Here is a 27799-nt window from a genome sequence, read left to right as displayed (position 1 = left end):
GATATTCAAGGTCCTTCTTCTAATGGAACTTTCATTCAGAGGACTGTGTGTACATTTGCAGTTGTCTGTGTTTATATTTGCTGCAGGTGTGAAGACTGATAAGCAAGTAAATATTTAAAGTAATTTCAGCTGGTGATCAGATGCAGTGAATGTTTCAGCCCAGGAGATAATGAGCCTGTGTTTTCATGTGTCATTTGTACTGAGTCAGACCTTAGATAATCTTATGTGGGGACAGGACCACCCTCAGTGATTTCTGACCCAGTGTTTCCCCATTGTTTGCAGGAAGAAGACCCAAGAGCTGTCCAGCTGCTGCCCCCTGCTCAGGTACATCAGCCCTGCCCCCTCCCCTGTGGCTTCCAGGGGGCTCCTTCCTCCCACCAGGGCAGTCACAGGAGGGGCTGCTGCCTTTTCAGACAGAGAGAAGCTCCGACTCAGGGGAGGAGACAGCGAGTGCTCAGGGCGGGTGGAGGTCTGGCACAGCGGCTCCTGGGGCACCGTGTGCGATGACTCCTGGAGCCTGGCAGAGGCCGAGGTGGTGTGTCAGCAGCTGGGCTGTGGCCAGGCCCTGGAAGCCGTGCGGGCCGCGACATTTGGCCCTGGAAATGGGAGCATCTGGCTGGACAAGGTGCGATGCGGGGGCCGGGAATCCTCCCTGTGGGACTGTGGTGCAGAGCCCTGGGGGCAGAGCGACTGCAAACATGAGGAGGATGCTGGTGTGAGGTGCTCTGGTGAGTGAGGGGCTCAGCGTCCACCCTGGGTGAGCTGGGGCAGTGCAGGGGCAGTGGGCTGGGCCGGGCATGGTGCGGAATTTCTGTTCAGACATTCTGGGTGCTGAGGCTCTGATCTAGGACAGGGGAGCTGGGAGGACTGGACACTGATGTTGTGGAGACTGAGGGGTGATTTCAGGCTCAGGAGGGGAAAATGGTTTGCCCTGCATTCTGGCCAATTCTTCTTCTCCACACTACTGTTTTTCTCTCTAGGTGTAATGACAAATTTGCCCACGACTACAGCAGGTACTATGATCCATCCATGGGGAGGAGAGAATACTCAAATACTGGGGGCCTGTTCTGTGGGTTCTCTGACAGCTCAGAAGAGGAAAGAGTCTGAAGAACCGTGGCTGTGGGGGGTAGCCAGGGTATTACACTGGGGCAATCCCTTGCCTTGATGTCCAGGGTCAAATGTTCTCCTGCCCAGAGTCCAAGGAAGTCTGGTTCCCATGTTGTAGAATCTAAGGAACTCCCACCTGCCCTTAAGTGTTGCTCCTCATCAGTGAGGTGCGGGTCCCTGGACTGTTTGATGCTCTGTCTCCTGAAGCCCAAGGAGAACAAATGAGCTGGGTCCTCAGAGGCTGTCTCGGCAGGGCAGCTCCCTGACAATCCCCATCTCTGCCTCGGGGCCACACTGGCCAGAGTGGAGTTGACTTGTCTCAGGATGAGACCCAGGGGAGCCCTGACACTGTCTGAGGCTGCGACGCCATTGTCCGGAGCTCCTGAAAATGCTGACACAGGAGATTTCTCTGTGCCCAAGACTATCTCCAGCCCTTTTTCCTGTTCTCCTTAGGGACCAGAACAACCTCAAATTCTCTCCCTGGCATCTTCTCCCTGCCTGGGGTCCTCTGCCTCATCCTGGGAGCCCTTCTCTTCATGGTCCTTGTCATCCTGGTGACTCAGCTGCTCAGATGGAGAGCAGAGCGCAGAGGTGGGCTGCAGGGGGACCTGTGGACCAGGGAGAGTGTGTGGAGGCAGGAGATGGGGCAGGTGTGAGGAGGGGAACCTGGGCCAGGTACTGTTCTGAGTTGCAGACTCCATGTGCTCCGTGCTGAGCTCTAAGGGCTGAGTAGACAGAGGATCTTAGGACTGGGCTGTGAGCTCTCACGAGTCATGGCCTCTCCTGTGAGACCAGACAGAGCTGGCGCTGAGCTGTGATCAGGGTCAGACGAGGGGAGAAGGTGCTGACATGGTGCACGGGGTAGGAGACGACGCTGAGGTCCTGGCGGCCCCCATGTGAGCACCAGGGAGGCGAAGGTGGGCTGGCTGGATCGGGGTATCTGGGGAAGCTTCTCTGACCTGCTGGGTGATCTCTCAGCCTTATCTAGCTATGAAGATGCTCTTGCTGAAGCTGTGTATGAGGAGCTCGATTACCTTCTGACACAGAAGGAAGGTCTGGGCAGCCCAGGTGAGTGCCTCTGTCTGCCCTCCTGGGATCTCTGGTTGTCACCACCCCCTGGCTGTGCACATCTTCTCAGCATCTGCAGACCCCATGTGTGCCCCAGGCTCATAGAGACGGCTCCTCCAGAGAGGCAGGATGGCCTCTCAGAGCCCCATGATCTCCCAGCCTCTGTCTATACTGCAGGAGCCAGGCCTGTCCCTTCTCAGCCTTAACACAGGTCGTGGGTGTGGGGAGGGTCATTCTGTGTGTTGTGTGATGTTTGTCTCCACATGAGGCTTCCCGTCAGATTTCTCTCTGACTAAACTGCCGTATTACACCAGAGATGGTGAGGACAACAGTGACTCCAGATCCACTCCAGGAAATAGAGATGGACCTGGCTCAGCTGGGCTTTGAGGAGGAGAGTTTCCCTCAGAGGAGATTTAAGGGGAATGGTTTTCCTTTGACGAGCCAGAGGCATCCCTTGTGTCCAGATGGGGTTCATCCTTCTCCTTCTCTGGCTGTTCTGTGATGTCTCACATCGGGGCTGGTCTCTCTGGGTCCAGAATCACCACAGGCACACAATGGTTTTAAAAAAATAACATCTGTAAAGCACAATTTGCCAAAGTCCTTTAGCAATGCTCAAGGGTGGAAGAGTTGCTTTGAGATATGTAGTTTCCACCAGAAAATATTAAGATATGTAAAATCATGTTTTGGCTTATGGACACATCAAAATGAAACATGGTCTTAGAGAAAAAAGTCTTTTGAAACAAGGAGTGACTGGTGCTTCTATTCAGAAACTGTGGGTCGGAAGGTATCTTATGTATCCCCCAGATCAACCCACTTATTGCGGTTTCATAGACTCCCTTGTCTTCTCTTGGAACCCCCACATCAGAGGACTAATGTCCCTGCTGAAAATTATGATGATGTTGAAGAAGTACCAGTGCCTGGAACTCCTCCTGCCTCTCAGGGGAGCGAGGAGGAAGTGCTCCCAGAGAAGGACGATGGGGTGAGGTTCTCTCAGACAGGTGAGTGGGGTCAGTTGATCTCCTGCAATCTTTCTATCTGGAAAGAGTGAATTTGTGCTCCTCAATGCCCAGCCTCCTTAGAGATTCAAAATATAAGTAATCTCATACATTTGGTAGCATCATCTTGACCATATGCCATATTTAATGCTCTCAGACTCCTTGCAAGGAGTGAGGAATCACTCTGCTTTTGGCATTTATGTCTCCATAATGTGACATAAACATATTACTTTATATGTGATATACTTGCATGAATATTTATAGATTAGGGAATTTCCTGGTGGTCCAGAGGTTAGGATTCTGCACTTTCACTGCTAGGGCCTAGGTTCAACCCTGGTCAAGGAACTAAGATCTGGCAAGCATTGTGTCATGGCTGAAAGAGACACTTATCGATTAATCGAGCATATTTAAAAGAAAGCTAAGTGCTGAAGAATTGATGCTTTTGAACTGTAGTGTTGGAGAAGACTCTTCAGAGACCCTTGCATGGCAAGGAGATCAACCCAGTCAATTTAAAGGAAATCAATCTTGAATATTCATTGGTAGGACTGAGCTGAAGTAGAGATGAATGACCTGAATAGTCATTGGTAGGACTGAGCTCCAATACCTTGGCCAACTGATGCAAAGAACTGACTCCTTAGAAAAGACCCTGATGCTTGGAAAGAGTGAAGGCAGAGGGGAAGGAGATGACAGAGGATGAGATGGCTGGATGGTATCACCGACTCGATGGATATGAATTTGAGCAAGTTCTGGGAGTTGGTGACAGACAGGGAAGCCTGGTGTGTTTCAGTCCATGGGGTCACAGAGAGTCAGGCATGACTGAGTGACTGAACTGAACTGGACCAAATTCAAAGGTGGAACAAGTGTTTTAATAATATCTTTGCACTGTCGCATACCTGAAGGCAAATCATTCAATATCACAATAATCCAGGTCTATGCCGGATGGCACCCCACTCCAGTACTCTTGCCTGGAAAATCCCATGGACGGAGAAGCCTGGTAGGCTGCAGTCTAAACTGAGCGACTTCACTTTGACTTTTCACTTTCATGCATTGGAGAAGGAAATGGCAACCCACTCCAGTATTCTTGCCTAGAGAATCCCAGGGATGGGGGAGCCTAGTGGGCTGCCATCTATGGGGTCGCACAGAGTAGGACACGACTGAAGTGACTTAGCAGCAGTAGCAGCATGCCAAATCAGTAATGCTGAAGAAGCTGAAGTTGCCATTCTAAGAAGACTCTCATGACCTTTTGGAACTATCATCTAAAAAGATGTCCTTTTCATTATAAGGGACTAGAATGCAAAAGTAGGAAGTCAAGAGATACCTGGAGTAACAGTCAAATTTGGCCACGGAGTACAAAATGAGGCAAGGCAAAGGCTAATAGAGTTTTGCCAAGAGAACGCACTGGTCATAACAAACACCCTCTTCCAAGAACACAGGAGAGGACTCTACACATGGACATCATCAGATGGTCAGCACCGAAATCAGATTGATTATATTCTTTGCAGCCAAAGATGGAGATGCTGTATACAGTCAGCAAAAACAAGACGGGGAGCTGCCTGTGGCTCAGACCATGAGCTCCTTATTGCCAAATTCAGACTTAAATTGAAGAAAGTAGAGAAGCCCACTAGACCATTCAGTTATGACCTAAATCAAATTCCTTATGATTATACAGTGGATGTGAGAAATAAATTTAGGGATTAAGTCTGATAGGCAGAGTGCCTGATGAATTATGGATGGAGGTTTGTGACATTGTACAGGAGGAAGGGATCAAGACCATCCCCAAGAAAAAAAAATGCAAAAAGGCGAAATGTCTGTCTGAGGAGGCCTTACAAATATGTGAGAAAAGAAGAGAAGTGAAACCAAAGGAGAAAAGAAAGATATATCCATTTGAATACAGAGTTCCAAAGAATAGCAAGGAGAGATAAGAAAGCCTTCCTCACTGATCAATGCAAAGAAACAGAGGGAAACAATAGAATGGGAAAGACTAGAGATCTTGTCAAGACAATTACAGATACCAAGGGAATGTTTCAGGCAAAGATGTGTACAATAAAGGACAGAAATATCATGGACCTAACAGAAGCAGAAGATATTAAGAAAAGGAGGCAAGAATACACAGAAGAACTATACAAAAAAATCTTCATGACCTAGATAATCATGAAAGTGTGATCACTCACCTAGAGCCAGATATCCTGGAATGTGAAGTCAAGTGGGCCTTAGGAAGCATCACTACGAACAAAGCTAGTGGAGGTGATGGAATATAACTTGAGTTCTTTCAAAACCTAAAAGATGATGCTGTGAAAGTGCTGCCCTCAATATGCTAGCAAATTTGGAAAACTTAGCAGTGGCCACAGAACTGGAAAAGTCAGTTTTTCATTCCAATCTCTAAGAAAGGCAATGCCAAAAATGTTCAAACTACTGCACAATTGCACTCATCTCACACGCTAGCAAAGTAATGCTCAAAATTCTCCAAGCCAGGCTTCAACAGGACATGAACCATGAACTTCTAGATGTTCAAGCTGGACTTAGAAAAGGAAAAGAAACCAGAGATCAAATTGCCAAAATTCGGTGAACCATCGAAAAAGCAAGAGAGTTCCAGAGAAACATCTATTTCTACTTTATTAACTATGCCAAAGCCTTTGACTGCGTGTATCACACAAACTGATATTTCAGTAGCTGCGAGAAGACACTCATTGTCTAGAAAAGAGTATTTCTCCATCTGAGGGCCTGTGTAGTTCCTGGGGAGGAGATATCTGTGGCTGCACCTGTGATACTACTTGTGGACATTTGGAAACAGGAGTCAAGTCAACTAAGAGCAGACTTGGGTTGTAAGTGACGAATTCAGATTTTTCCTGTTTCCAGTCTCCCTCTTATTGTGAATTTGCATCTATCGCCTGTGAAAGGAGAACGATTTAAATTCCTTTTTATGATTCTTACCATTGCTGGGCATCTCGTTGGTATTGTGTTGCCTGAGCTCCTGAGTACAGGTCTCCTGTGATGCAGGATTTCCACATGCACTGAGGCCCAGGAGACCACATGAACTGGATCTGAGAGGACAGCTGGGATCCATCCTCACTGGGACCCATGTGAAATAGCCTGAGCCTCCCTCCCCACACCTGGGGCACAGGGATGCTTTGTCATAAGCGCTTGGTTGACTACCTTCCAACAGAGGGTTCTGTCCCATCCTCATGTCTCAGTTCTAATCAAACTTCTCTTTTCTATTTCAGGCTCTTGTCTGAACTTCTCCAGAGAGGCTGCTGATCCTGGGGAAGGAGAAGAGAGCCCCTGGCTGCTCCAGGGGAAGAAAGGGGACGCTGGGTACGATGATGTTGAACTCAGTGCCCTGGGAACATCCCCAGTGACTTTCTCGTGATGCTGTATCAAATGTGAGATGAAGCCTCAGATATTCTAATTGCCTGTATTTCAATAGATTAGTGCTGACCTGTAATTGTGTCATGTGAAAATTGCTCAAAATGAAATATTCTGAATAAATTAACTTTTTGCTGTCCTGTTAATTTAGCAAGCTACATGCCAAATGCTTTTAGAGGATTGGCCCTCAAATGCCATCTTCCTCAAAGGAAATGCAAGATGAGTGAGCTGACCTTCTCTCTCACCTGTCTTAGAGGCAAATGAGGGCATGCTCACAAGTGCTCCAGTTCACTCTTATTTAGAAAAGGATGTAAACTTGGTCTGTATTCACACACTCCTTCCTAACAAAATGAACTCATGGGGGAAAAAAAAAAAAAAACACTTTGAAACATCTCTGAGTTTGTAACTTGTTCTTGAACACCAGACTGGGTGTGAGCTTCAAAGTGAAAAGTTGGCTGGTGGGAAAGAATGGATACAACTTTCCTTATCCTGCCTCAATATTCACAGGCCAATTAAAAATCTAACTGTACATAACTACCTCTTCCTTTTTCATCTCATTTATTCCTTTAGTGGATACAGACACCTCTTTGCTCATCTCCCATGTCTATTTGATTATCCAATCCTTATAAATCCATTCTTTTTTCTCCATCTATTCCTAATATTTCTTCAGGATGTTGCTATTCCTTATCTCTCCAAGGATCTCTTCTTCTAAGTGAATTATATCAGTTCATATATATATTCAAGTTGATGGAAGGCAACTTGGTGCTCACCCACACCCTGTATTCAGGTGGGACAAGAGGGCAAGAAAGTGGAGACCTAGGCAGAGGGGATCCAGAAGAATGGATGTAGATAGAAAGATCAGGAACAATTGGCTATTTATGTTTCAGAGATATGGATGGAGGCATCTGACATGACTGATCTCTTAGAGGAAGAATTTCAGACCAAGGGGCTTCTTTGAAAACATCTATTTTTCAGATGTTTCAAGATTGTTTCAAGAGTGCTTTAATCTGGTTACTACTGAAAATGTAATTGTGATCCTGCTGTGACTCCTCAGGGTAGAGAGAGCTGTCATGAAGAAGTGGCAAAGTAAAGATTACGTTTACACAGCACTACCCCCGTAACCCTCCCCCCCCCCCCCCGCATCCCTCACCCCCAGCCAATTCCACTGTGGACATGTGGGGAAGCTGCTGAACTAATATAAAACCTGAGAGTGCTGGCCTGGTTGTGAGCTGGACCCACCCAGCTACTTGGTTGATGACTCTGGGTGGTTTCGAGGGCTCCACCCTCCACTCACGCTTGCACTCTTCATAGTTCTAGGCTGTGCTTGGGGATGGGAAGATGCCCAGGGCTTCTTCCAGGGCAGCTCACATGGCTATTCACTTGGGAAGTGATGAAATAGATGATATATGATGAAATAAGGCACGCATGCAAGAAGCTCAGTGAACTCCAAGAAAACACAGATAAACGATTAAATTCAGGAAGACAATATATGAAGAAAATAAGATTTAAAATATTATCATCATCATTATTATTGTTTTTAATTTTTGGTTGCACTGAGTCTTTGTTGCTGCACATGGGCTTTCTCTAAATGCAGCAAGCAGGCACTAATCTTTGTGGGCAGCAGGTTTCTCTATGTGAGGGCTTCTCTTATTGTGAACAGGTTCTAGGCACCCAGGCTTCAGGGGTTGCAGCATTGCCTCCTACTTGTGATTTGCGGGTCCTAGAGCTCAGGCTCAGTAATTGTTGAGCTAGAGCTCAGTAATTGTTGAGCTAGGGTGTTACTTCACAGAATAAATTCAGATTGTTTTAACAGAGATAGAAATCATGAAAAAGGAAGTAAACAGGGAGTTTGCTGATGGTTTGTGGTTAGGATTCGATGCATTTGCTGCTGTGGTCTGGATTCAGTGCCAGTAGGGGAACTGAGATCCCTCAAGCTTTGCAGTGAGGCAAAGAGAATAACAGAAGGAACAAAACAGAAAAATGAACCAAACAGAAATTCAGATGCTTAAGATTCAGTTCAGTTCAGTGTTTCAGTCGTGTCCAGCTCTTTGCGACCCCATGGACTGCAGCACGCCAGGCTTCCCTGTCCATCACCAACTCCTAGAGCTTGCCCAGACTCGTCTCCATTGAGTCGGTGATGCCATCATCCAACCGTTTCATCCCCTGCCATCCCCTTCTCCTCCTGCCCTCAATCTTTCACAGCATTAGGGTCTTTCCTAGTGAGTCAGTTTTTCGCATCAGGTTGTCAAAATATTGGAGTTTCAGCTTCAGCATCAGTCCTTCCAATGAATATTCAGGACTGACTTCCTTTTGGGTGGACTGGTTGGATCAGTTGCTTAAGGCTACAATGAATGACATGCAACAAAATGAAAAATGCTGCCTAGAGCATCAACAACAGCAGAAGACCCTGTAACTCAGAAGGCAGGACCATTGAGATTACCCAGCCAGGGGACAAAGGAAAAGAGGAATGACCAAGTGTGAAAGAACCTGTGTGAACTATGGGGCAACATTCACAGAAACAACCCCTACAGTATTGGAGTCCCAGAAGCAGAAGAGATGGAGAAAGGGACAGAGATTGTACTTCAAGAAATAATACCAGAAAAGTCCCAAATCTGATGAGATTTAGACATTCAAGTTCATGTAGCTAATAGGTCACTCCTCAGAGTTCATTCAAAATGATCATCCCCAAGACACATTACTTGTAATCAAGAAAAAGGGAGAATTCTCTAAGCAGCAAGAGAAAAGTAAATGCTCACAAAAGAGAAATTCCCTTAAAAATATCAGTGGACTTCTGAGTAGAAACCTGACAGTCCAGGAGAGAAGGGATGATATATTCAATCTTGTGAAAAAAAAAAAAAAAAAACCTACCAAGGAAGGTTGTTTTTCATAAATGAAGACAATATAGACTTTCCCGATATAAAGTCAAATCATGAATATCCTGTTTAGGGAAATAATGGTTGAGGGAATTCACCAACATTAGCTTTGTCTTACAAGTTTGCTGAGGGGAATTCTTCAGACTAAATAAAGAATGCTGATTTTTATAAGAAAGAATTAGAAATATGCAGCAGACTTGTAAATGTAAGTGCTGAACCCAATTCCACACACTCTAACGCTGAAATATGGTAGTGTGCTAACCAGTTAGTTTTAGTCTAAAGAAAGTATTAAAATAGCTATAGAGAAAAATATTTTGTTAGTGGATACACAATATAGAGAGAGGTGAATTGACATCAAAAACAAAATGCATAGAAGGGGATAAAAAGGTAGAGCTTCTACACGTCATTGGAATTAACTTATCAGTGTAGTATATACTGTTGTCCCTCTAAGATGTTTTATGTGAGCCATGTGGCAACAAAAATGTAAAAACCTACAGTAGACTCACAAAAAGTGACAAGAATGGACTCAAAGAGCAACATTATCCAAAATTATCAGTTCACAGTTCTAACTGCTGTGCAGAACAGTTGAATTGTCCTGGTCTCCACATCATCTTTGAAGATCAGCCCAAAAGACTCTCCTTCAAAAAGTGGAAGACTAATTAAACTGTCTGGTATTTTAAGGCAAAGAAATCTTTTGGCCCCTCATCTCGTTCCTTATGTCATATCGATGGTGCAGCTGTACTTTTTTAATTGCAAATTTTCTTCCTCTGATATTGCTGTGTGATTTTAATGAAAAAAACTGCCAATGATAAACCATATGAATATCCTGTCTCCTCATTTGGGTTTGATTAAGACTTATTAAGAAGCCACATGTAGGTACTTTGTGGTTTCTCTTGTGTATCCTCAGAGATAGAGATTTGCAGTGTTCGTTGTGACATATTTGTTGGTGATAAGCTGCTTGTTTTTGAAAATCAAATCTTGCCTTGCTAATTGCCAGAAACAAATGCTTTTAAAACAAAAATATTAGCTAAATGATGTTCTCAGAAACATTTCTTTATATTTAAGACAATTTCTCTTCAACATTTAGTACAGTGCTACTCAGCCATTCAATAAATATTAGCTGAGCATCTATTAAGTTATAGAGAGGGGAGATACAGAGGTTATACACAGGCACAGGCCTCACTCCAATCCTGGGCTGGCAAGGCCTCAGACAATGCCTGCAGACTGCAAGCACCTTGGTTAGCATGCCCAGATTGGGAAGCATTCGGTGACAAGGAAAAGAGATCTGTTCACAGAATCTTTGATGTTAAAGGAGGAAGACATTTTGCTGTGTTTCCAGTGTTCTTAGGCTGGTCTGCTGGCAAGACTCAGCTGCACCAAAGCTCCACTTTCAACAGAGCCTCAGTTCATAGACTTTGAGTCTGGCTTTGAACCTTGAGTGCCACCCCAAAGGCACTAACCTTAGGTTTCGGTGGTTTAAGAATCACCACCTACAAGAATTCAATAGCTCTGCAGTTGGTAATTACATCAGCTCTGAGCAGAGGTGGGTGAATCATGAAGTTAATGAAGCGTGTTCTTCAGAGCCTCTCCTTGCTCCAGCCCCTTCCAAGTCCCAAGGGGGGCCCTAGGGCTGTGGTTGAAACAGAGAGGACTCTATGATCCTTGCCCCTCACCGTGTCTTCTGCCTGCCTTTTGCCTGTGGAAAACTTTAGTGAAAGAATATGTTTAATTGGAGAAGCGAGAAACATGGAAACAAAGGAAAACAGTCAGAGGAGACTAAATAATAATAATGTGGTCATTAAGCACAGTAAGGACCTTTAGTTCTTTCTCAAGGGTTATGGATGATATTCTGAGCCATGTCCTGGGAGCTTCTTATAGATACAGAACCCCAGGTGGAGCAGTGACTACATGATGACCACAATGTACGCAGGACTTGAGCATCCACAGTTCTGAGAACTGACCGCAAAGACATGGGAACAAAAGATTAACTGTACCTAAAACAACCCATGGGTGTTTTGGATGGTATCACCGACTCAATGGACATGAGTATGAGCAAGCTCTGGGTGTTGGTGATGGACAGGAAAGCCTGGTGTGCTGCAGCCCATGGGATCGCAAAGGGTCGGACTTGACTGAGCAACTGAACTGAACTGAAAACAACCAAGATGATGCTATTCAGACCACTGATGACCAATTAGAAGGTGCCTGTTAGAGATGACTGTGCTGTTTCTGCATATAACCTCCCCCCACCCCAGCTCTGTCTATAGAAGCGCTCACCCTCTTCTTGTCATGGGGTGGGCGGAGTCAGCCCTTGTACAGATGTCCACCACCCTCCCTGCCAGTTGCTGGCATCTGAAATAAAACAGACTTTCCTTTCCACCAACCTGGCCTGTATACTGGCTTTTGAGCGGTTAGCAGCCAGACCCCTCACATATATCTTTCGGTTACATAGTCACAAGGAGATAGGTTTTGAACTTGCCATTTTCTTCAGTTGAGGGAAAAAAACATTCAGCAAAATTATTTCTTACCCAAAGGTGAAGAATTTAATTAACTACATGGAGAACTAAATCCAGGAATCAGATTTGTTCCAGAAATCAAGAAGAAACAGAAGAGGTTTGGAAAGTACATGCTGCTTTTTCACTAGTACAGTATTGGTGGAATGTAAAAATAAGATCAAAGATGATGAGCTGACTAACTCAGAGCAAAGGAGAGCTGTTTCAGGATGAAGATCAAGATGCTCAGAGACAAAAATGGGGAAATGGAAGCACAACTGTCAGCACAGACTGATGTAAAGGGAAGAGGAGCTGCGCCAGCTGTGGACGCTCTTAAACAGAAGTTTAGATCTAGTTGTTGGTCAGTCAGTCATGGTGGCTAGGAATCAACCAAGCCCCAAAGAGGAATCAAGGTGAGACCTGAGGGAGCAGCTTGGGGTGAAGACACAGAAGGAAGAGGAGATCCAGGATAGTACCTGCTTCATGGGACAGATTCTGTCTTCCTTTCAAGTCTTCAGAATAGGCTCTGATCTGAGGCTGGAACAACTCTCTCAAGTCTCAGAAGGAACACACACGTGCACACACACATTCATCACCAACCTGCAAACGTGCTGTGGGCAGTGAGGCTCCACAGGCTCACACGTGTACCACGTGGAACACGCAGCTTCTGGGGCAGGAAAGAGAGAAACTAGAGAGTCACACGGGGTTTCCATGCCTCTGCTCAGAAGTGACACAGGTGACAACACCCACGTTTCATTGGCCAGAATGAGTCACTGGGAGATAGAAAAACAGCTATTTGATGATATTACTATTGATGCCACATCCTTGGTAGCAACGCTGTCATTTTTTTTTTTTTCTTGCCTTGGTGAAGTTTCTGAGGTACAATTTTGTGCCAAAATTAAATGTCATTAGACCATCCCCAGAATGGGGTTTGAAGAAGACCTTCTGTATCTGGTTCCTTCGTCTGGTGTGTCTCTGGCTCCTTACTCCACTTCTGTCTGTGCTGAGTGAGAGTAGTCAGATTCGTGTCTCCCCTGCCCCCACCACCCTCCCCACTCAGCATCACTAACTGCAGGGTGATTTTCAGCATTTGTTTATGCATTCATTTCTTTATTTATCCACTACTTGTTAAGCTCTCTCTATGTGTCTTTACTTGACTTTAAAGAGATATTGAAGAGGAAGACACAATACTTCCTCTCAAGAAGCCCCCACTTTAGAGACAGTAAGCAAGGTTTTACAGATTAAGTAAACACAGCAGTAATTTTAAGCTGGAGGAATTAGAAAGAGTCCAGAGATGTGACAACTCTGTGGTTTTAAAAACAAGAGAAGATTTATGAATTTTCTTTCTGTAATGGGCTTAAAAATGTGTCTTCGAGAATTGAAATATACATAAATTTTATCACTGATTTCATCTTGTGCACTAGCAAGGGATATTTGTGTGGATTGAAAGTTCCATAAAGTGGACACAGACTCTCCCATTTAAAATTTATCCCTCAACTTAGTTCGGGTTCATGGTAATAACTGTCTTGTCACTTCTAGTTCAAGCTTCCTGCTGAGGCTGGTTTTCCTCTATTTCAGGAGGCGTCTTCTTTTCTTTCCTCCCACAGATGGTGTCTGGGGTGGGAGGGCTTCTTCCTTTCCAACAACAGCAGGGAAGGACCCATTGTCTGCATGCTCTCCACTGCTTGTCTTTGATTTATTAGCTTTCATCTGCTCTGGTCTCTGGTATCTGATGCTGCACTATGGAGGGATGAATGAGGCCAGTTCAGTGCCACACTCTTTGTTCGATGTTTCTGGTTATAGACTGTAAAGGGCTGAACAGAGATGATGGGCTGGATCTGAGCCAGCTCATGAACTTGCTCTTTCCTTCATGTTCTTGTGATGAAGTGGTCTTTGGTAAAGGAGTTTTTACTAACCTTGGTCCCATCCATGCAAAGAACACAGATGGTGAAGGGGGTCTCCAATGCTTTGGTGTAACAACTCAGTTAATAATTTTCCTTTAGAGTTGTATACCTCTTTTCTAATTTAAAAATATTTTGTATTTTAGTCTGTCTGATTTGTCCTGAGGAAATTTTCCTCAAGCAAGCAGGTTTAATTATTAACTTTCCTAGCAAAGAGATTACTGAACCTCTGACCACCATATTCTCATGGTGATTTGGAAATAATAATGCTACATGTTGTATTGCTTTAGAATCCATAAGGACAAATAGTTAGCCTAAGTAAAAGAACAAGATTCTTTCTGCTCTTTACTTCTGTACTTCTAATTCAACATGGAAGCTGTTCACATTTTTTTATAACAAAATCTCTTCCTGTTACAGTTGTGTGTGGTTTGAATTGAAAATGTGCCAAATGATAAATACATAAACATCCTGACCACTCGGCCATATCTGATTAAGACAGAACAGGAGGCTTCATGGTCTTCACCTGTCAGTGTTCGGTGCTTTGTCTTCTTTATCTTCAGATAGAGAGAGAAATTTGCAGCGTTTATCCATGTTTAGAGCTGGCTCTCTCAGCACTGCTCTTGTGCTGGGGCTAGGTTGTTTCTAGTTATTGCAATTTACTGCATTCATTGCAGAAAGGTGTTTAAGTGAACCATAGATAGCTCATACCATTTAACAGTATTGAAATATCATTCAAATGAATGATGCAGCTTGCACTGTGCTGTTACATCCTCACAGCAAGTTAAATTATTTCTCAAAAGATTTCTTTTTGATTGAAATGATTTGTGTAAAATACCAGGCTGACATTCATTCATTCAGGTATACAAGAGACATCATTACAATTTTTAGTTAGCCAAGCATTGGGGATACGGAGGTGAATTAGACACAAAATGTTTTACCAAGTACATTCGAGTTTATAAAGTAAAATGATTAAGTAAACAACTTAATTCACAAAAGCTCACCAATAGTAAGGTCGAGGTTCTTGAGCAGTTACATGGGGCACAGAGAGAAGGAGTGATGTGTGGAAGACTCACAACTCTGAATGGCACCAATGACCATCACAGCATGTGGCTCCTGGGAGAGTTCTGACAGCCTCGGTCAAGGCTCCAGGTAACAGAATTGAATTCCTGGTCTAGAGTCCTGGGGTTCCTGGGATGAGATGGTGGAGATGCCCCAACACTGCCTCTCTACTGCTACGTGTGTGTGTGTGCGTGTGTGTGTGTGTGCGTGTGTGTGTGTGCGTGTGTGTGTGTGTGTGCGTGTGTGTGTGTGTGTGTGTGCGTGTGTGTGTGTGTGTTAGTCGCTCAGCTGTGACCAACTCATTGCGACTCCATGGACTGTGGCCCCTCCAGACTCCTCTGTCCATGGGATTCCCCAGGAAAGAATACCGAGGTGGGTTGTCATTTCCTTCTCCAGAGAATCTTCCTGACCCAGGGATCGAACTCAGATCTCCTGCATTGCAGGCAGATTCTTTATCATCTGAGCCATCAGGAAAGCGGGTTAACAGTAGTACATTATACTACTACTATGTACTACTGCTATTGCCTGGTAAGTTCCATGAACAGAGGAGCCTGGCATGGGTTTGCAAGGTGTTGGCCATGAATGAGCACATCAGCATCAGCACATTTACTACTGTTAACTAGTGTTGTAATGTCACATACTAATGCCAACTCACTTAATCCTCACCAAAATCAGTCATCTTGGTAGGATCATAACCCTCCTTTTACCAATCAGAGAGTGTAAGAACCCTGTTCAAGGCCCACACTTGGCATGTGGCTAAACTGAGTCAAGACCAGGCAGTCTGTCTCTCGAGCCTGTTTTCCTGACCCCTGTACTGCACTCTCCCATGTTCACTGTGGACACAGCTTGGTTAGTGTCCTCCCTAAAACTTTCTCCCTTCAAATCTTTGATGAGATTAGATACTGAGATTTCTTTCTCTGTCAGAAAAATGTAGCTTCATCCGAGTGTGAGTTGGTCCATGTTGACCCTGCACCCCCAGCTCTGGGGTAGAGGGTGCTGTGGGGACAGGCTGCCAGCCCTGAGTTTGCCATACCTTATAGCCCATCCTTTTCTATAAAGTGTCTGGAGCTGCTAACAGCATCTTCCTTGTGAGATCTCCATCCCAAATTGAGACCATGTGTACCTGGTTCACTAAACACATCCCTGTGTCATCCTGTGGGAGGGATACTGGACCCCAGGAAGCATGTCCCGTGTTCTAGGTGTCTGTCTGGTGGTTTCTGGTGGTGGTGTGGAGTCCATAACTGGGTAAGGAATGATGACTCTGGGCCCAGAGGGAGTAGAGCATCAATTCCAAGTGACTGAGCAGATCCTGGTCTTACTCCAGAAACTGAGTTTAAATTTTGTTTTGATATTTATAATCAGTTTTTTTTTTTTTTGTCATTAATCTGTTAAAGGTCCAGATGTAGAAGGAGATGGGGTCAGGTATAGTCATGGGGCTTGAGAGTGAGAGGACCAGATGACAAGGAAGTGATTCTTGCATAAATAATGGGTAAATATTAGCCTATTTAGAGGAAGAAAAGCATGTGTTCAACTGTCTTTTCTCCCAAGTCTCAAGTAGGAACGACAGGCATGTCGGGACAGAGAAGTTGTGTCTGCTGCCTGGGATGAGCAGTCCCTCTGGTGGGGGATGTGGCAGGGCTGTGGACTAACCTGCAGCTGCCCTCAGTGTTGGCCCTACTGAGATCTTAAGGGGGGCCGTGGGTGGCTCTTGAAGCTGTCTCTGAGCTCCGGTGGGGACTCTGGGGCCTGTGTGTCACAGATGCTTCCTTCCATGTCTATGCTGAAAAGACGGAGTTAGGGTGAGGGGGCTTCAGGGTGGGCTTGTGTGGACCACAGGGCTGCATCATGGGAATCTTGAGCCTGACGGGGCTTGAGGAAAGGGGGCAGCACATTAGTGACCTTGAATTTCGATGGGGGAGCTCTATCTTGCATCCCTTATGGCCTTTCTCAGTCTCTCTATTCATCCCTTGGGTACCTTCTGGGGGAGCATCTGGGACTTTCTCTAATGAGTGCAAACAGAACAAGACAACAATGGCTACACTGGACACCATCCCTTCTGCTTGGATCTGTCCCCTCAACCCACCTGGGATTCCATTCTTGCCTCCACCTTTCCTCTTAAATGCAGAACACAGGAGGTGGGTTCATCGGTGGTTTCAGGCAGCATGAACCCCTTTCTCTTCTCTGCTTCACTCACCCCTTCTTTGCCCCGTGCCTGCATCTATCATGTAGCAGACTTTCTATTTCCCCATCTCTCTGCAGCTGTTCCCTTAAATTATATTTTGCGTCTTCTTTAGTTATGGTTTAAAATACAAATGTATCCTGATTCTTATCAAACCGTACTCTCAGCATATAAAGGGGGTGCATGTGAGGTTTAGAAAACGTTAGTCTTTCTAAAGTATAATTTTCTTGTTTTCGTTGTTTTGTCACTTAGTCGTGCCCAACTCATTTCGACATGGTGGACTGTAGCTGGCCAGGCCATTCAGTCCATGGAATTCTCCAGGCAAGAATACTGGAGTGGGTTGCCATTTCCTTATCCAGGGGATCTTCCCGACCCAGGGATTGAATCCGTGTCTCTTGCTTTGTGGGCGGATTGTTTCCTGCTGAGCCATCAGTGAAGCCCCATGTTTTCTTCTAGAGATCCCTGCTCCTATTTTGGTGGGCTAGAGTTGAATGACGACTCATGCTTTCTATTTGTTTCCTTTAATAGCAATCTCTTTCTCCCTGTCAGCAGCATTTAATGACTAGCTGAAAGAGATACTTCACATAAAATGAAACGCAATAAAGGGAAAGGGATTTAACCCGTCTTAATGCCCCTATAGGGAACCCGCCAGCCAAGGCAGGAGAAGCAGATTCGATCCTTGAGTCAGAAAGATCCCTTTAGAAGGAAATGGCAACACCTTCCAATATTCTTGCCTGGGAAATCCATTGGACAGAGGAGGCTGGCAAGCTACAGTCCATGGATTGCAAAGAGTCAGACACGACTGAGCATGCAGGAACTTGCTCCAGGACCCAGTCTCCAGATCATTCTGAGAAGGGGGAAAACCCTGCAATCTCATCCCCCTAACTTAATGGGTCTCACTTCATGCCTTCAAAGTCACTGTGAATTCCTTTACTCCTGGTCCTCATTTTCTGCTGACCTGATAAATACACTCGTATTTCAAGGTGTGCTTCTCAAAAAAATATATATGCATATGTACACATACCTATGCACATACTGATTTTCAATTTATAATAATTCACTGAACTGAAAATTTATGCCCTGGGCACTTTTTTGTATGTATGCTATACATCAAATTAAAAAGCTAAAAAACTTAAAAAAAAAAAAAACAAAAACTTCTTGTAGTTCTCTGCTTCCACCCTGAGCTCAGTGCCAGGGAAGATCAATACTTGATTCTACAAAAGTTATTCTCCATGGGTCAACAGATCCCACACCCAGACCCTGTGAGATCTCACAATCTTCAGATATTGACCAGGGTGATCAGGGGAGAGAAAAACACTCATGACTTTTGATGAACCGTTTCTACCCCAGTCCCACTGGTGGAGCCAGCTTTAGGACTACAGAAGCAGGAGGTCAAAGGTCCGTGTTGCTCATATAAGGAGATGTGGAAGATTCAGAAGCTCATTGGTGTCTGAGCTTCAGAAAGTGGCTGATGCAGCCTCTGATAGTGCCTGAAATGGTGAAAGGTGTCACTATTGGCTCTCAGGAGGGAGGGTGTAAGGGGTGGTCTATATAGACCCTGGTCGGCACCCTGATGCCTCCTCACGGACTGATCCTGCAGCTGGGACTGTGACCTTGAGGACGTGGGGTCAGGATGGCTCTGGGCAGACGCCTCTCCCTGCGGGGACTCTGTGTCCTCCTCCTCAGCACCATGGTGGGTGGTCAAGGTAAGAGCTGTCCCTCTGTCCTGGCTCCACAGCAGGCAGGAGTCTGGAGTTCTGGAGCTGAGCCTCAGTGTTTCTGACCGAAAAAGAACCATGCTGATGTGAATACTTGTCCCTCTCCTATGGGGGGGTCCATTGGTCATAGCGGCAGATTTTACAGAGCACTGGTTTTACAGAGGTTTGGTCTGGACCAAGCTGGGTCAGCCTGAGTCCCCTCCACTGTCTCCCTTGTCCTCAGGGAGCTTCTAGGGTCCCAGTGGCTCCCAGTGTGTGGAAGGTTCAGTGACTGACCCCAATGGGAACTCTGGGCTGTTCCCACACGCTCCATGTGCCTGGTGTGTGAGCACTGCCCCTGGGTCCCTGTGTTTCCTGTGTCTTTGCTCCTGTAGACTCTGTGTGTGTGTGTGTGTGTGTGTGTGTATGTGTGTGTATGTGTGCAGGTGAGGAGTGGTGTGAGGGTGTGTGTGTATGAGGGGTTTGAAGAGTGTGTGTGTGTGAGTGTGTGAGGGTGTGTATGTGTGAGGGTGTATGTGGGTGTGGAGTGTGTGTTTGTGGAGTGTGTAAGGAATGTGCAAGTGATGTATTAAGGTGTGTGAGGAGTATGTGTGGGGTGAGTGAGGGTGAATGAGGAGTGTGTGAGGAGTGTGAGGGTGTGTGAGGCTGTGTGTGTAGGGGGGAGTGTGTGAGCCTGTGTGTGTGTGGGGGGGGAGTGTGTGAGCCTGTGTGTGTGTGAGGGGAGGTGGAGCCCGTCTGTGTGAGAGGAACCGAGCTGCTGAGCAGGACTGAGTCCGTTGGTCTGTGAAGCACGCAGGGTGTCCACAGGGCTGGGTGTCATGGCCGCTGCATGTAACTGGATCAGAGATAATCGTGCCACCTGCCTGCCTCTCTCTGGCTCTTCTCCCCCATCTCTCGGGCTCCCTCTGCTTGTTGCCATGTCTGCCCAGCACTGGGCTCTGTGAGAGCTCTGCCTGCTGGCCTCACCTGTTCCCACCACTGTCCTTTAGGGAACAGAGAAGCCCGCATCCAGGAGAGGGGCCCTCTTGTCTGTTCAGTTCAGTTTAGTCACTCACTGGGTGTCTGACTCTGTGATCCATGGACTGCAGCATGCCAGGCCTCCCTGTCCATCACCAAACTCCTGGAGTCTACCCAAACTCATGTCCATTGAGTCGGTGACGCCATCCAACCATCTCATCCTCTGTTGTCCCCTTCTCCTCCCACCTTCTCTCTTTCCCAGCTTCAGGGTCTTTTCAGATGTGTCAGCTCTTCATAAAAGGTGGCCAAAGTATTGGAGTTTCACCTTCAACATCCATCCTTCCAATGAATGACTTATCCCTCTGTTTATAAAGATCAGTTGACATGCAGCCCCACGTGTATAAGTTCGCGAGTCCCTGCTCTGGTCCCTGTGACTCATTTCCTGATGTGCTGGGGGCCTGGGACCGTCCTTTCCCCTCCCAGGATCTGCTGTGACTCTGTAGGGAGCCCTTTCTCTTGTGCCCTCTCCTGTCCCTCCCTGGAGCTGCTTTCCCCTGAGTGAGGGTGGAGTGTGTTACCAATCCTTCCTCATGGTCTGCAGGGTTTCTTTGGACAAATCTGCTGATCTCCTTATGGGAGTCCTCCTGGGTGACAGAACTTTTTCCTTCTCTTTAGACTTTTAGAATTCTCTTTCCTTTGCATTTGAACAGTTAGTTTACTCTGTGAGTCTTTGGAGTTGTTTACTCTTGAGTTTGGAGAATTTGTGGATTGAAATTTTGGGTGTATTAGCTTCTTGAACTTAGATGTCCAGATCTTTCCCCAGGTTTGGAAATTCGCAGCCTGTCTTTCTTTCTGTTTTAATTATTTACTTTTCACTGTGCTAGGTCTCCTTGCTGCCCACGGGCTTTCTCTAGCTGTGGTGAGCAGGGGCTACTCCTCGCTGCAGTGCACAGGCTTCTCACTGCAGGGGCTTCTCTTGGTGCAGAGCACAGGCTCTGGTGCGCATGTTTCAGCAGCTGGGCACGCTGGCTTAGTTGCTCTGTGGCATGTGGCATCTTCCTGGACCAGGGATTGAACCCATGTTCCTACATTGGCAGGATTCTTAACCACTGCACCACCAGGAAGTCCTCAGCCCTTAATTCTTTTCTCCTTCACTTCTTCTGCTCTGACTCCAGTCCGTACATTGTTTCTCTTTATGGTGTCCACTGGCTTTCTATATTCCTTTCATTCTCTTTTGGCTCCTCGATTTGGATGCTTTCACCTAATCTTCCTTCTAACACATTGATTCTTTTTTCTTTTTCTTTCCATTGGTCAAGTCTTTGTTGAATCTCTGTGTTGAATTTTTCAGTTTACTCATTGTATTGTGCATGTTAAGTTGCTTCAGTCATGTCTGACTCTTTGTGACCCTATGGACTGTAGCCCACCAGGTTCCTCTGTCCATAGGATTATCCAGGCAAGAATACTGAAGTGGGTTGCCATGCAATCCTCCAGGGATCTCCCAGACCCAGGGATCAAACCTGAGTTTCTTACATTTCCTGCACTTGCCAGACAGGTTCTTTACCATTAGCACCACCTGGGAAGCCATTCATTTATTATTCAGCTTCAAAAAATCTGCTCACCCCTGAGCCAGGCCAGGGAAGATCAATATTTGATTCTACAAAGTTATTCTCCATGGGTCAACAGATCCCACACCCCAGACCCTGTGAGATCTCACAATCTTCAGATATTGACCAGGGTGATCAGGGGAAGAGAAAACACTCCAATGACTTTTGATGAACCGTTTCTACCCCAGTCCCACTGGTGGAGCCAGCTTTAGGGACTACAGAAGCAGGAGGTCAAAAGGTCCGGTTGCTCATATAAGGAGATGTGGAAGATTCAGAAGCTCATTGGTGTCTGAGCTTCAGAAAGTGGCTGATGCAGCCTCTGATAGTCGCCTGAAATGGTTGAAAGGTGTCACTATTGGCTCTCCAGGAGGGAGGGTGTAAGGGTGGGTCTATATACGACCTGGTCGGCACCTGATCCTCCTCCACGGACTGATCCTGCAGGTGGGAAATGGACCTTGGAGGACGTGGGGTCAGGATGGCTTCTGGGCAGACGCCCTCTCCCTGCGGGGACTCTGTGTCCTCCTCCTCAGTACCATGTGGGTGGGTCAAGGTAAGCAGCTGTCCCTCTGTCCTGGCTCCACCAGCAGGCAGGAGTCTGGAGTTCTGGAGCTGAGCTCACGTGTTTCTTGATGTGGACACAGCTTGGTTAGTGTCCTCCCTAAACTTTCTCCCTTCAAATCTTTGATGAGATTGATACTGAGATTTCTTTCTCTGTCAGAAAAATGTAGCTTCATCCAAGGTGAGTTGGTCCATGTTGACCCTGCACCCCAGCTCTGGGGTAGAGGGTGCTGTGGGGACAGGCTGCCAGCCCTGAGTTTGCCATACCTTATAGCCCATCCTTTTCTATAAAGTGTCTGGAGCTGCTAACAGCATCTTCCTTGTGAGATCTCCATCCCAAATTGAGACCATGTGTACCTGGTTCACTAAACACATCCCTGTGTCATCCTGTGGGAGGGATACTGGACCCAGGAAGCATGTCCCGTGTTCTAGGTGTCTGTCTGGTGGTTTCTGGTGATGGTGTGGAGTCCATAACTGGGTAAGGAATGATGACTCTGGCCCAGAGGGAGTAGAGCATCAATTCCAAGTGACTGAGCAGATCCTGGTCTTACTTCAGAAAACTGAGTTTAAATTTTGTTTTGATATTTATAATCAGTTTTTTTTTTTTTTTGTCATTAATCTGTTAAAGGTCCAGATGTAGAAGGAGATGGGGTCAGGTATAGTCATGGGCTTGAGAGTGAGAGGACCAGATGACAAGGAAGTGATTCTTGCATAAATAATGGGTAAATATTAGCCTATTTAGAGGAAGAAAAGCATGTGTTCAACTGTCTTTTCTCCCAAGTCTCAAGTAGGAACGACAGGCATGTCGGGACAGAGAAGTTGTGTCTGCTGCCTGGGATGAGCAGTCCCTCTGGTGGGGATGTGGCAGGGCTGTGGACTAACCTGCAGCTGCCCTCAGTGTTGGCCCTACTGAGATCTTAAGGGGGCCGTGGTGGCTCTTGAAGCTGTCTCTGAGCTCCGGTGGGGACTCTGGGGCCTGTGTGTCACAGATGCTTCCTTCCATGTCTATGCTGAAAAGACGGAGTTAGGGTGAGGGGGCTTCAGGGTGGGCTTGTGTGGACCACAGGGCTGCATCATGGGAATCTTGAGCCTGACGGGGCTTGAGGAAAGGGGCAGCACATTAGTGACCTTGAATTTCGATGGGGGAGCTCTATCTTGCATCCCTTATGGCCTTTCTCAGTCTCTCTATTCATCCCTTGGGTACCTTCTGGGGGAGCATCTGGGACTTTCTCTAATGAGTGCAAACAGAACAAGACAACAATGGCTACACTGGACACCATCCCTTCTGCTTGGATCTGTCCCCTCAACCCACCTGGGATTCCATTCTTGCCTCCACCTTTCCTCTTAAATGCAGAACACAGGAGGTGGGTTCATCGGTGGTTTCAGGCAGCATGAACCCCTTTCTCTTCTCTGCTTCACTCACCCCTTCTTTGCCCCGTGCCTGCATCTATCATGTAGCAGACTTTCTATTTCCCCATCTCTCTGCAGCTGTTCCCTTAAATTATATTTTGCGTCTTCTTTAGTTATGGTTTAAAATACAAATGTATCCTGATTCTTATCAAACCGTACTCTCAGCATATAAAGGGGGTGCATGTGAGGTTTAGAAAACGTTAGTCTTTCTAAAGTATAATTTTCTTGTTTTCGTTGTTTTGTCACTTAGTCGTGCCCAACTCATTTCGACATGGTGGACTGTAGCTGGCCAGGCCATTCAGTCCATGGAATTCTCCAGGCAAGAATACTGGAGTGGGTTGCCATTTCCTTATCCAGGGGATCTTCCCGACCCAGGGATTGAATCCGTGTCTCTTGCTTTGTGGGCGGATTGTTTCCTGCTGAGCCATCAGTGAAGCCCCATGTTTTCTTCTAGAGATCCCTGCTCCTATTTTGGTGGGCTAGAGTTGAATGACGACTCATGCTTTCTATTTGTTTCCTTTAATAGCAATCTCTTTCTCCCTGTCAGCAGCATTTAATGACTAGCTGAAAGAGATACTTCACATAAAATGAAACGCAATAAAGGGAAAGGGATTTAACCCGTCTTAATGCCCCTATAGGGAACCCGCCAGCCAAGGCAGGAGAAGCAGATTCGATCCTTGAGTCAGAAAGATCCCTTTAGAAGGAAATGGCAACACCTTCCAATATTCTTGCCTGGGAAATCCATTGGACAGAGGAGGCTGGCAAGCTACAGTCCATGGATTGCAAAGAGTCAGACACGACTGAGCATGCAGGAACTTGCTCCAGGACCAGTCTCCAGATCATTCTGAGAAGGGGGAAAACCCTGCAATCTCATCCCCCTAACTTAATGGGTCTCACTTCATGCCTTCAAAGTCACTGTGAATTCCTTTACTCCTGGTCCTCATTTTCTGCTGACCTGATAAATACACTCGTATTTCAAGGTGTGCTTCTCAAAAAAATATATATGCATATGTACACATACCTATGCACATACTGATTTTCAATTTATAATAATTCACTGAACTGAAAATTTATGCCCTGGGCACTTTTTTGTATGTATGCTATACATCAAATTAAAAAGCTAAAAAACTTAAAAAAAAAAAAACAAAAACTTCTTGTAGTTCTCTGCTTCCACCCTGAGCTCAGTGCCAGGGAAGATCAATACTTGATTCTACAAAAGTTATTCTCCATGGGTCAACAGATCCCACACCCAGACCCTGTGAGATCTCACAATCTTCAGATATTGACCAGGGTGATCAGGGGAGAGAAAAACACTCATGACTTTTGATGAACCGTTTCTACCCCAGTCCCACTGGTGGAGCCAGCTTTAGGACTACAGAAGCAGGAGGTCAAAGGTCCGTGTTGCTCATATAAGGAGATGTGGAAGATTCAGAAGCTCATTGGTGTCTGAGCTTCAGAAAGTGGCTGATGCAGCCTCTGATAGTGCCTGAAATGGTGAAAGGTGTCACTATTGGCTCTCAGGAGGGAGGGTGTAAGGGGTGGTCTATATAGACCCTGGTCGGCACCCTGATGCCTCCTCACGGACTGATCCTGCAGCTGGGACTGTGACCTTGAGGACGTGGGGTCAGGATGGCTCTGGGCAGACGCCTCTCCCTGCGGGGACTCTGTGTCCTCCTCCTCAGCACCATGGTGGGTGGTCAAGGTAAGAGCTGTCCCTCTGTCCTGGCTCCACAGCAGGCAGGAGTCTGGAGTTCTGGAGCTGAGCCTCAGTGTTTCTGACCGAAAAAGAACCATGCTGATGTGAATACTTGTCCCTCTCCTATGGGGGGGTCCATTGGTCATAGCGGCAGATTTTACAGAGCACTGGTTTTACAGAGGTTTGGTCTGGACCAAGCTGGGTCAGCCTGAGTCCCCTCCACTGTCTCCCTTGTCCTCAGGGAGCTTCTAGGGTCCCAGTGGCTCCCAGTGTGTGGAAGGTTCAGTGACTGACCCCAATGGGAACTCTGGGCTGTTCCCACACGCTCCATGTGCCTGGTGTGTGAGCACTGCCCCTGGGTCCCTGTGTTTCCTGTGTCTTTGCTCCTGTAGACTCTGTGTGTGTGTGTGTGTGTGTGTGTGTATGTGTGTGTATGTGTGCAGGTGAGGAGTGTGTGAGGGTGTGTGTGTATGAGGGTTTGAAGAGTGTGTGTGTGTGAGTGTGTGAGGGTGTGTATGTGTGAGGGTGTATGTGGGTGTGGAGTGTGTGTTTGTGGAGTGTGTAAGGAATGTGCAAGTGATGTATTAAGGTGTGTGAGGAGTATGTGTGGGTGAGTGAGGGTGAATGAGGAGTGTGTGAGGAGTGTGAGGGTGTGTGAGGCTGTGTGTGTAGGGGGGAGTGTGTGAGCCTGTGTGTGTGTGGGGGGGGAGTGTGTGAGCCTGTGTGTGTGTGAGGGGAGGTGGAGCCCGTCTGTGTGAGAGGAACCGAGCTGCTGAGCAGGGACTGAGTCCGTTGGTCTGTGAAGCACGCAGGGTGTCCACAGGGCTGGGTGTCATGGCCGCTGCATGTAACTGGATCAGAGATAATCGTGCACCTGCCTGCCTCTCTCTGGCTCTTCTCCCCCATCTCTCGGGCTCCCCTCTGCTTGTTGCCATGTCTGCCCAGCACTGGGCTCTGTGAGAGGCTCTGCCTGCTGGCCTCACCTGTTCCCACCACTGTCCTTTAGGGAACAGAGAAGCCCGCATCCAGGAGAGGGGCCCTCTTGTCTGTTCAGTTCAGTTTAGTCACTCACTGGTGTCTGACTCTGTGATCCCATGGACTGCAGCATGCCAGGCCTCCCTGTCCATCACCAACTCCTGGAGTCTACCCAAACTCATGTCCATTGAGTCGGTGACGCCATCCAACCATCTCATCCTCTGTTGTCCCCTTCTCCTCCCACCTTCTCTCTTTCCCAGCTTCAGGGTCTTTTCAGATGTGTCAGCTCTTCATAAAAGGTGGCCAAAGTATTGGAGTTTCACCTTCAACATCCATCCTTCCAATGAATGACTTATCCCTCTGTTTATAAAGATCAGTTGACATGCAGCCCCACGTGTATAAGTTCGCGAGTCCCTGCTCTGGTCCCTGTGACTCATTTCCTGATGTGCTGGGGGCCTGGGACCGTCCTTTCCCCTCCCAGGATCTGCTGTGACTCTGTAGGGAGCCCTTTCTCTTGTGCCCTCTCCTGTCCCTCCCTGGAGCTGCTTTCCCCTGAGTGAGGGTGGAGTGTGTTACCAATCCTTCCTCATGGTCTGCAGGGTTTCTTTGGACAAATCTGCTGATCTCCTTATGGGAGTCCTCCTGGGTGACAGAACTTTTTCCTTCTCTTTAGACTTTTAGAATTCTCTCTTTCTCTTTGCATTTGAACAGTTAGTTTACTCTGTGAGTCTTGGAGAAGGTTGCTTTGGATTGAAATTTTGGGGTGACTTATTAGCTTCTTGAACTTAGATGTCCAGATCTTTCCCCAGGTTTGGAAATTCGCAGCCTGTCTTTCTTTCTGTTTTAATTATTTACTTTTCACTGTGCTAGGTCTCCTTGCTGCCCACGGGCTTTCTCTAGCTGTGGTGAGCAGGGGCTACTCCTCGCTGCAGTGCACAGGCTTCTCACTGCAGGGGCTTCTCTTGGTGCAGAGCACAGGCTCTGGGTGCGCATGTTTCAGCAGCTGGGGCACGCTGGCTTAGTTGCTCTGTGGCATGTGGCATCTTCCTGGACCAGGGATTGAACCCATGTTCCCTACATTGGCAGGTGGATTCTTAACCACTGCACCACCAGGGAAGTCCTCAGCCCTTAATTCTTTTCTCCTTCACTTCTTCTGCTCTGACTCCAGTCCGTACATTGTTTCTCTTTATGGTGTCCACTGGCTTTCTATATTCCTTTCATTCTCTTTTGGCTCCTCGATTTGGATGCTTTCACCTAATCTTCCTTCTAACACATTGATTCTTTTTTCTTTTTCTTTCCATTGGTCAAGTCTGTTGTTGAATCTCTGTGTTGAATTTTTCAGTTTACTCATTGTATTGTGCATGTTAAGTTGCTTCAGTCATGTCTGACTCTTTGTGACCCTATGGACTGTAGCCCACCAGGTTCCTCTGTCCATAGGATTATCCAGGCAAGAATACTGAAGTGGGTTGCCATGCAATCCTCCAGGGGATCTCCCAGACCCAGGGATCAAACCTGAGTTTCTTACATTTCCTGCACTTGCAGACAGGTTCTTTACCATTAGCACCACCTGGGAAGCCCATTCATTTATTATTCAGCTTCAAAAAATCTGCTTGAAGAATTGAAGAAGTGAAAATCACTCAGTCATGTTTGACTCTTTGTACACAGTCCATGGAATTCTCCAGGCCTTAATGGAGTAGGTAGTCTTTCCATTCTCCAGGGTGTCTTCCCAACCCAAGGATCAAACCCTGGTCCTCAGCATTGCAGACTGATTCTCTACCAGCTGAGACACAAGAGAAGACTGGAGTGGGGAGCCTATTCCTTCTCCAGCAGATATTCCTGACACAGGA

General features: G+C 46.6%; 1 pseudogene; it reads left to right on the top strand.

Moving 5' to 3' along the window:
• LOC108633319 overlaps window positions 1–27799 on the top strand; it is an 89929-nt pseudogene that overhangs the window by 37177 nt on the left and 24953 nt on the right.

The sequence above is a fragment of the Capra hircus genome, chromosome 5 (assembly GCF_001704415.2).
Source record: "Capra hircus breed San Clemente chromosome 5, ASM170441v1, whole genome shotgun sequence".
In the NCBI taxonomy this organism is placed as follows: Eukaryota; Metazoa; Chordata; class Mammalia; order Artiodactyla; family Bovidae; genus Capra; species Capra hircus.
The sequence above is the reverse complement of the archived record's forward strand: the minus strand, read 5'-3'. Positions and strand labels throughout refer to the sequence as shown.